We start from the raw sequence: 9,890 nt of genomic DNA, 5'->3' as shown, positions 1-9,890 counted from the left end.
ATTTTCAGAAACAGCGGATCTTATTTTGAAGAAGATTTTGAAAAACTTACCAGCATTTAATGAGTGAAAAATCTCACCCAAATCCAGTGAGATATTGCTCTTTTAGCAATGCTAAGAAGAAATTCCTCCTCATGTAGCTAAACACATGACTGATTTTTCAAAAGCAGCTGCCACACAATATTCCTCCAGGGCCTGATAGCCCTGAGACACAGTTTACCCACGGGAATGCGTTTTAGAAAATCATGGCCCATCCTGGATCATAAGAAATGCAAATGTCAATTATCTTTTGAAGCTTTTGTGGAATATAAGTGGAAATAAGAAACTTGAGAGTGCGTCACCCAGCCACCACATGATCAACAATTATTCCTGGTGGGATATGTCTTCACTGCATCCAGCTTCTGTGGTAAGCATTCAAGAACAAGTATTCACAATGGTGAGCTTGTTGGGAAAGTGGAACCCATGGCATAAGTTTTTTCATTAAAATATCACACAAGACAGTAGAGTTCATTATGTAAAACTGTTACAGGCATTATATTTTTAATCCATTTTCTAAATGTTTTTTTAAAGTTACTTTTCATTTAACTAATGAATCAAATTGAAACTAAAGATGAATGTTAAGCACTAGCTCAATAAGTAACTCTATTTTTGGATAAAAACTGTCAGTTATTAATTGTACTCTTGGGATTTCAGTCTGATCAAAGGTGTTTATCTAGTTCCAAGAACGGCACAATAGACCCTACAGCAATTTCTATATCCATACCAGAACTCAAAGTCCCTTTCCTTTGAGTTGGGATCCAAATGTGACCCCTTCCTTATCAGGTTAACGCCAGAATAACCAGGGGTTTACTTCTGTCAGGAATCATGGACAAACCAAGCAGCCCAGGATAAGCTGATTATTTATCCCTTTTTGATTTCTAAGAATCTGCTCATCCAAATGAAAAATACAACTCCACTTGCCTTCAGGGAGGTGCCTAAGAAGCTCTAAAACACTAAAGGAGCAAAATGAGCATCCATTACCGAAAATCAATAGGCTTTCTGTTCACTTCCCAGGGTTGCTTCTTGAAGTCCATTACTGATTGTGGAGAGTTGAGTCGCCTTATCCACTGTGGCATGTTATCCGTCATGGAAATCTTAGAATTGAACCATCTGTGTTCAGTCCCGGCTGGAACGGAACTAATGCAAACCGTTCATTTAGACATCAACAAAACAAACACTTTATCCCAATTTCAACTAGGAAAGAAGAGTCATCAGTTTAAGTATTTGCTGTGCTATTTGACTTTGAGTGATCTGTTCCCCCATCGATATTGGAACCAGCAGCATTTCCTCCAGCCTCCGTCAGCCTCAGGAAGACAGTTTGAACCCTTAATTTCTGCTTAACTGCCCATGATTCTAGCCCTCCAAATGCTCAAATTCAGATCCTTAATTTCTTTTTTCCTGAAGTTCATCTTGATTTTGAAGGACAGTGACAGGTGAAATGGATTCTCTTCCTGTGGCTCCCGTGGGATCATTTTTATTTGGGTGTCTTTTAGGGCACGCTGAGACCCTGCTAGGAGGATGTACACAATTGGAGAACAGACAATGCTAAGAAGCAGCTGAATCCTGAGATGAGGGTGGTTTCTTCTTCTACAGACAAATCCGGTGCAGTCTAGGACCTAGGCAATGTTCCATCTCAGATTGATAGTTGTGGCTGCTGATGATCCTTTTTGGAAGTCCAGCCAAATCCCAAGCTGAGTACACATTGCAGAAATGCAGATACACAGCACCAACATCATCAGCCACAGAGACAACACAGAGATTGGTGTCTTCACTGCTTGTCACCCACATAAACACAAGCAGCATTCCTATAAATATGAACACAGATAACCTAATACTCCTCTTCCTTTCCAACAGATCAAGACTGAAGTTCACTGACGATAATGTGCATGTACACAACCCCTATGACTTGCAGTGCTCTCTTTCTCCCACTCTGACCTTGATCAAGCAGAAAATAAGGTTTAATGAAAAGACTGGATATCCTGCAGCTGTAGGGCACAAGGCTCATTCAGATAAATTCTGACCAGCAGCTTGCCTGCATACAGCTGGTCCCTTTTATTCTATCCTCTCTTGTTTTTTTTTTTTTCCCATGCTTCTTCTTCTTCCATCTACCCTGACCCCTCCCTCTCTCTGTCCTTCATATCCCAAAGAAACAACTTGTTTCTGGTTACCTTTTCCCTCTTAGTCCCAGGTTTTCTACATCTGTACTGACATACCTATTTCTTCTACCATTTCCTAAGTCATCTTGACTTTACGTGCTGTTATTTATATCGTTACTGAGGTGTTGCCGGCCCTGCAAGCTTCCACTCCCAACAGAGTCCCAACTATTCCCCTCCAATTATTTGTGAAGTTACTGTGTAACTCCCCCTTATCCACCTGGGAAGTCCAGGTATTGCTCACAGTGCTGTCTGTAACAACTTTCAGCTTCTCACTCTGTTATTTGCAGTGTTTAGGGTTGCTTGTGTCGTGTCCAGGGTTTCTCATGGTCTGTTTGGTTATCTAAACCTCAGGCCAGGGCTTACTCACCTGTTGGCACACCTGAACAAACAGCAGTTACTGATGGATTCACGCTCACTGAAGACAGGTGTGAATAACATGCTACAAGGCTCTGCTCCTGGACAGATTCTGCTGTCCAGCTGGCCATCAAACTGGTGTGGGAATTGTCAGGTCCCACATTCCTTGATGCTATGTTGCTGTCTTCTGACTCTCCACCAGGGTTTCATACCTCCTGGCAGTATATTTCTCAGCTCTTCAGAAAGTTAATGCTGGCTTAACAGTAGTGAAGCTTCCTTTTCCCCTTTTTTCTTTTTCCTATTTTTCCATTTCAATTCTCTATTGGGAGAAATTTGTCTCTGCTAGGTCAGGTGCCCAATACTGACAAATCTTTGGAGAAGCACAATACAAAGTCCATTTGTACTGCTGTAACAGGGTGCTCTTAACCCCTTGGAACCGGATGTCCGTGAATTACTGTGTGCCAGTCAAAACAGGTTCCAGCCTGCCCAGATGTGAATGGAGCAACAGTGGAAAAAAATCATAGCAGAGTATGACCTTCCTGAGAGACGTGTATGGCACCTCCTCACACACCAGATTTAAGGAGTAATCTGCAGCTGTTAAAATGGGAACACACCCCACACGAGGAATATGTGAGGAACAGCCCACACTGAAGCAAGTTTGCCTCTGAAAGAACTGCAGTCAGTGGTCACACCCCATGTTGGAGCAAGGACAAATGAGGAACAGGACAACTGGAAGCATGGGATTGAATGGCTAAAGCTATATTACTTGGTGTGGCAGAAAGCATTACACACAGCCCCACAATTTCCTGTGCTGCCTGTTGGCTCCCTGGACAAAGTCTGACAGACAGAGTTGACCCCACAGTGAAAAAAATGAAGCTGAAACTCGGGAACAGAGGAGAGAAAAGATGTACATAAATACATTTGTCTAATGGTTTACACTCTTTTTCTTTTCCCAGAATCTCAATCATTGATAAAAGATTTGTGTACTTTGGTAGTAAATTAACTCAAGTAAATTTCCCAACTTGGGACCATTTTTGTTTGCAACATTCGTATATTGGTAGAATTTTCTACCATGTGAGATCATTTTGGAATAAATTCACTTTATCATCTGCTCAAGTGAAAGCTTGTTTTAGAAACCAGAAACATCCTCATAAAGCTCATCAGTGGCAACTTCCTGAATTCATCCACAGATGTTGAAATAATGGGTTTTTTGATTATTGAAATTACAGGAATTGCAATAGCACTCACACACTCTTCTGAAAAAAAGGAGAGAGTTGGGCTCTTTGGCCTGTTTACACATCAAACAACTGAAGTTCTTTTAAGATGAAGCTAGTAAAAGGCACTTGGTTTTTGTGTGATGAAAACAGGCTTCTCAAGGGGAAAAAAACCCCAGTAGGTTAAGTTTACAGGGCAGGTATAAAAGTTCATTTCTATTACTAATCTGAAATATTGTAGGCAGTGACACTGAATCTTTCCAAATGTACTAGAAGTTGAAGGACACTGGATTAGTCAGAGGAGCATTGCTTATTTCCTTTCAAACACTGAAGGGGGAAGTGTTTCAAACAAGTCCAGTTATACTGGACAGCTGTGTTTATCTTCTGCAGTTGTCAGTGCCTTTTCTGCCACGTGCCTCTCCTGAGCACAACAATCATTATAACAAAAACCCAGATTCAGAGGAGCTTTCTCACTGGAAAGGTCTGGTTTTCATGGGTTGGACAGGAAGGGAGTAGGGAATCCTGTGGAACCGAGACATTTGACTAAAATATTATGTGGCTCTAAATCTCACTCAAGCACTCCCATTACTTGAGCTGCTGTTTGTGTATGTGTGGGTAATGAACAGTGAAGACCCTGCTGTGTTTTGTGTGGCTGATGACAACCATGTGTTGTGTATGCATCTGCATCTTTGCAGTATGTGCCCAGCTCAGGTTTTGGCTTGACTTGCACAAGGGAATAGCAGCAGCCACAGCTACCATCCCTCTATGACATACTGTGGTGTGCCTGGTGTTCTGCTTTGTGCCATCTTTGCCTCACCTTGTGAGATCCATGTTCTTTTGCTGAGAACATACATAATATGCTTTTTTAGGTCTTGTGTCACTGTATCCAGCTTTTTTTTTTTTTTTTTTCTTTTTTTTTCTTTTTTTCCTTGATGACCTTATTGCAAAGAGAGTATTATCAGCTTTGGAACATCAGTCTACCTATTTGTAGGATTCAGTGCTGCTGCAGCACTACACTTAAATCTTACATTTTCAGAGCAAATGAAGTCTATGAAATGGGAATGGGAATATTGCTGTGATTGTATAGCTGCTGTTAAAGCTCAGGTCCTACTGTTTTCAGAGGGTAGAGTACTGGGTAGGTTTGCAGCTCTCCATTCTTGCCAGCCATTACTCCTCCATTTTCCCTTTTGCAAGTTGTTAGAACCATGCAACAAGCCATTTAAGGCCTTGGCAGAATCTCAAGGGGAAAAAAATAATAGAGAAAAGAAGAAAAAGACAAAATTCTCTCCTGCATTAGTGAGCTCAACTAGCCCAGCAAAATCTGACAAATACCACAGTTAGTGGGAGGATATGGGTGGAAAACACAGCTAAGATCACAGTTTTGAAAAAAGAAGTCTAGAGTGGTGGGCAGCCCATTTTCAGTACCAAGAAGGTGTTTAATTGCCTTACCTCTTTGTAACTTCATCTTTAAATACTAATAGATAGAACTGGATGTGAACCTTGTTTCTCAGGCAGCTCTGGAGCTCAGTATTGCTGCAGCCAGAAACCAGTTTGGATACCTCTGCTGGAGACTGAGAAGTTTCAGGACTAGCAGTGCACAGCTCAGAGGTAAGGAAGGCGCTCAGCTACAAAGCTCAGATGCCTCCCCTGAGAGCCTGAGTGAACAGTTCTGTTTCTGCAAGGCCTTCTCCCAGTTCTTACAGGTGCAAATTGACTGAACTGCATTGAACTGCACTACTTGACAGTTTTGAACAAGGTTCTTTGAATCTAGGCTATTAAGGCTCATCAGTTGTCATAGCAACCCTGTATTGTATGGATTTATATTATGAAGCTGTAATAAGGCTGTTGCTCATCCCTCTGAAATGAGGCATAAATCACTAATGCAGCTTCTCAGTGACAGGACATTTTAAAGTATTATTCTGACAGAGAAACTGATTTGCATTAAATGACATTTCTGTCAGAAAGACAAATGAATGATAGGAGTGAAACTTTCTACAGGTATGCTATAGGCATTTTTATATGTAACCCTCTGTGGAGTTACCTTTTACACTGAAATAATTTGTGTCATTAGAAGCCCTGGGGGAGGTTGTGCAAGGAATTACTAAACTCAGGTAAGATGTGTGGAGCCCTTGCTTTTGGCTTGTCCCATGCAGGGAATGCTCACAGCAACTGAGTGCTGCTCAGATGATCAAATGGTGGAATTTTTGTTTAATATTTGTTTCTCACTGGCATGATTTCTTGTGTAGAGCAGTAGCTAAATGTACCTTTCTGTCATTGCTGGGCAGACAATGCAGCTGTGCAAACATGGTATACTTAGATTTCTGTAGGGTACCGCTGGTCAAGAAAGTGAAGTCACACACAATTACTGACATATATCAAATGATTAAAAATTAACTGCTGGCAGGTTTCAAAATGTAATGCTAAATAAGCTAGGCGTGGTTTATTGTGAAGGGGATTTGTATCCAATTTACTGATAACTTATAAAGTCCCCATCCTTGGAAGTTTTCAGAACAGGTTTTACACAAAGCCACAGTGATTTGGCACAGCTTTGGGGAAATTTCTGCTTGGACTAGAAACCTCCAAGGTTTTTCCTACAACCTACATTTTGGTGGTAGAGCTGAAAAAAACCCAAACAAATAGCATTTTAGTTAAGCAGACCATTTTACGTGTTTTGCATAAACCAACATTAAAGCCTGGCAGTTAATTTAAGATCACCACAACACCTGCAACAGAGCATTTAAGAGTGTTATGAAGCATTCTGTGGTGCAAGACATCTCTAAGAAAGCAAATGTCTGTCCTGTCTTCCAGAAGGGCAAGAAGAAGGGTCCCGACAGCAATGAGCCTTACCACAGTTCCTGGCAAAGTGATGGACAACTAGTCCTCGAAACCGTTCTGAGATGCACTAAGGACAAGATGGTGATCAGGAATAATCAGCATTGAATTACAGTGGGGAAATTGTGCACAATGAACCTGATAGTTTCCACAATGAGATGTCTAGCTTGATGGATGAAGGGAGATTCATGGATGTTGTTTAACTCAGCTTTAGTAAGGCTTTTGTCGCTCTCCCATAACATCCTCATTGTCAAGATGACAAAGTGTTAGATAATTGGACAGGAAACTGCTCTGAAAACCAGCTGAATGACTGGGCCCAGGGGCTTAAAGAAGAGAAAGCTCAGGAGGGATCTTATCAGTAAATGTAAATACTTTATGGACTTTGGAAATGAAGAGAAGGAAGCCAGACTCTTCTCTGGAGTACCTAGTGACTGTAGAAGAGGCTACAGGCACAAATTGAATCACATGAAATTCCATCTGAACACAAGAAATTATCTTTTTTTTTTTTTTTTTTTTTTTTTTTTCCCCTTGGGAGTACTCAAACACTGGAATAGTTTCCCAGAGAAATTGTGGAGTATCCATCCTTGAAGATACTCCAAACCTAACTGTAAATGGACCTAGGCAACCTGTTCCAGCTTGTCTTGATTCAGCAGTGGGGTTGGGTGTTTTCAAGAGATTGGTAAATCACAGTGGTACTTTCTGTCTTCTAAAATATAAATGTTCAAAATCTTGTGGGACTGGCAATATCTCCAGGCCGAATAGATTTATTCTCACTGTCATGGACATTTACAGGAGTGAACTGTAGTAAAAAGGACATAGGACACACAGACAAGTAAGAGATGAGGACAGCTTAGTAGAAATGTTTGATAAAGGTCTGGGGTTGGCTTATAGGCAGATTTCACAAGGAGATTTTATATATCACTGAAGTACAAGCTAGAAACTTCTCAAGATGAAGGAAAAGAAACATCATATTATGCCAGTACTGTTGAAGGAACACGAATGGGAAGAATATAACACAGTATCAGTGTTCTGGCAAGTAGAAGTGAATTTTGCATTTGGACCCATGAACATTAGGTTGCAAGGGCCTAGGAATTTGCCCAGATGGAGAGTAGACATCCTGCTGCTTAACAGAATTCCTACTTAATGCTCTCGTTTAGCAACAGAATTCAAATGGAAATGTCTCCCAGAAAATGTTAGGCCCTAATGTCTTCACTACTTCTGTTAGTGGGTTGTGTCAGGACAATTTACCCAGTCTTCTGAATGTTTTCCAATTGTTTTCTTTATGTTCTTTTCTCAGTTACCTCCACATCTTTACTGCTGAAGGATACCTTCACTTTTTGAATTCTGCTGCTTCCATACTGCCAGTTCATAGCTCAAAATATGTTGTCATCATGTGTTTTGTTGTTGGCTACTGTAAATACAAATGTTATACATCACACACTGCTGCTCCAGCTTCACACAGTACTTAGATTTCTTGCTATCTACACTCACCCCATAGGAAAGCAAGCAAAATAATGAGCTTTTTTTTTTCTGAGATACTCCCTCAGTAGTGATAATAACAATTATATTTGCTTCAATCATATCTCATTAGCTAATGACATTGATTTGTCATGCCAATAAATGTGAAAAATATGCCACTATGGTGATAAAGTACTTCTGCTAACTCATCAGCATTGCAAGTTACTGTTAATGAGTTGCACGTGCCTTTCTGGGCTGCCATTTTGTAATCCTGCATCAAAATGGTAGGGCACGTATGGTTCATGATTAAATTCTGTTGTGACCTTGACACAGGGGTCCATTTCTGGTTCTAGGGCTGTGTTGTACTGGAGATGCTGATGGTTCATTTGTGTAAACGGGAAATGGCTGGACACAAAAGCACAGAACCAAGCTGCAAAAGAGGACATTCTGTTTTCCACATGAAGATTTAGGGGTCAGCTAAGGCTTGATCTTGCTGATTGCTGTGCTTCTAAAAGACTGCACTTGATGATTCAGAGGAATGACTTGGATTGTAGCCCAAACCTGTGTGTTGTTTGAGGAAGCAAGACTGATTTTGTGTTGCAGTTGTTATCTCAAAGCTAACATGGCTTCTTTCTGTTTCATAATCACACTATAGCATCTCCCCAAGCTTTGTCAAAAAATACTATCTTCATGTTCTTTGCATCATCATTAATCTCTGCTGTTTGTTTCCACTCAAAAATGAGAAAGAGATCAAACATCAAAGAACAGAGAAAGGGAAGGGAGTGAAGGAAATTGTATTGGTATCTGTAAACCCTGAAAGACATGCAAAGAGAACAGCAGAGATTTCAAAAATTTTGAGATCATAAAAATATTTTTCTTTCCTGTCAGTCATATCTGGACCCTACTATAATTTTTTTTTTTAACATAAGAGATGGGTGGTCTTCTTTAGCAGTCATCTGTGAGCAGTGGTCTGCTTCTTTCTCTGTCCCAACTGTGTTGAACACATCTTTTACTTTTTTTGTGCCTATCCCCAGAAGCAGCAGCTATTTTCAGGGAACACTCTTGTTCCCTGTAGGTGTACTACTGCCCTGGCTCACCCCAGTCATCATACTGTACAGAAATACCAGTTTTCTGGGAAATCTCTAGCTGATGATTCATGTTATCTTTACTCTAAACATATTGTTAGCTCAGATCTGGAGCATCCAGTTTATTTCTTTAGTTTGTGGTTGGGGTTTCTTTGTGGTTTTTTTTTTTTTTTTTTTTTTTTTTTTTTTTTTTTTTTTTTTTTTTTTTTTTGTTTTTTTTTTTTTTTTTTTTTGTTTTGTTTTGTTTTGTTTTAAATTTGTAGGGGCTGTTAATTCACACTTAATTTCTAGGAAGTTTAAATGCCATCTAAAGAATTTGTCTTCTACGTAGCTCCCACATACCTGTGTGCTTAGCAGATTAAGATCTGAGATGATCTCTGAGAAATGCTGAAAAGAAATGTTTCAAAAAAGGTAAAAGCCTCCCACTTTTCCATTTGGAACTAGTCTCTAAATGCTTCATGCCTATTGAAAAAAAATTCCCCTGGCTTAGCTGTATATTCCAACTAGGCAGGTGGACACAATAAACTTAGACCTTATAAGCTAATGGAAATTGCTCATAAAATGTGTCCTCCATGCCATCAACATAACACAGTAAGAAAACTGAAGTTCTCTTTTAAATAGTGATCCTTGGGATTACGTTTGTTGCAAAATCCTTAGGTGCATTTGTTAAGCACTGTGTAGCGGCAGCAACATGGACTGTTAGGAGGAAAAATGGAGGAGGCAGGATTACAGGTGGATAGGAGGTGTAATTCAAA

This window comes from Hirundo rustica, chromosome 2 (genome assembly GCF_015227805.2).
Source record: "Hirundo rustica isolate bHirRus1 chromosome 2, bHirRus1.pri.v3, whole genome shotgun sequence".
NCBI lineage: Eukaryota > Metazoa > Chordata > Aves > Passeriformes > Hirundinidae > Hirundo > Hirundo rustica.
The sequence above is the reverse complement of the archived record's forward strand: the minus strand, read 5'-3'. Positions refer to the sequence as shown.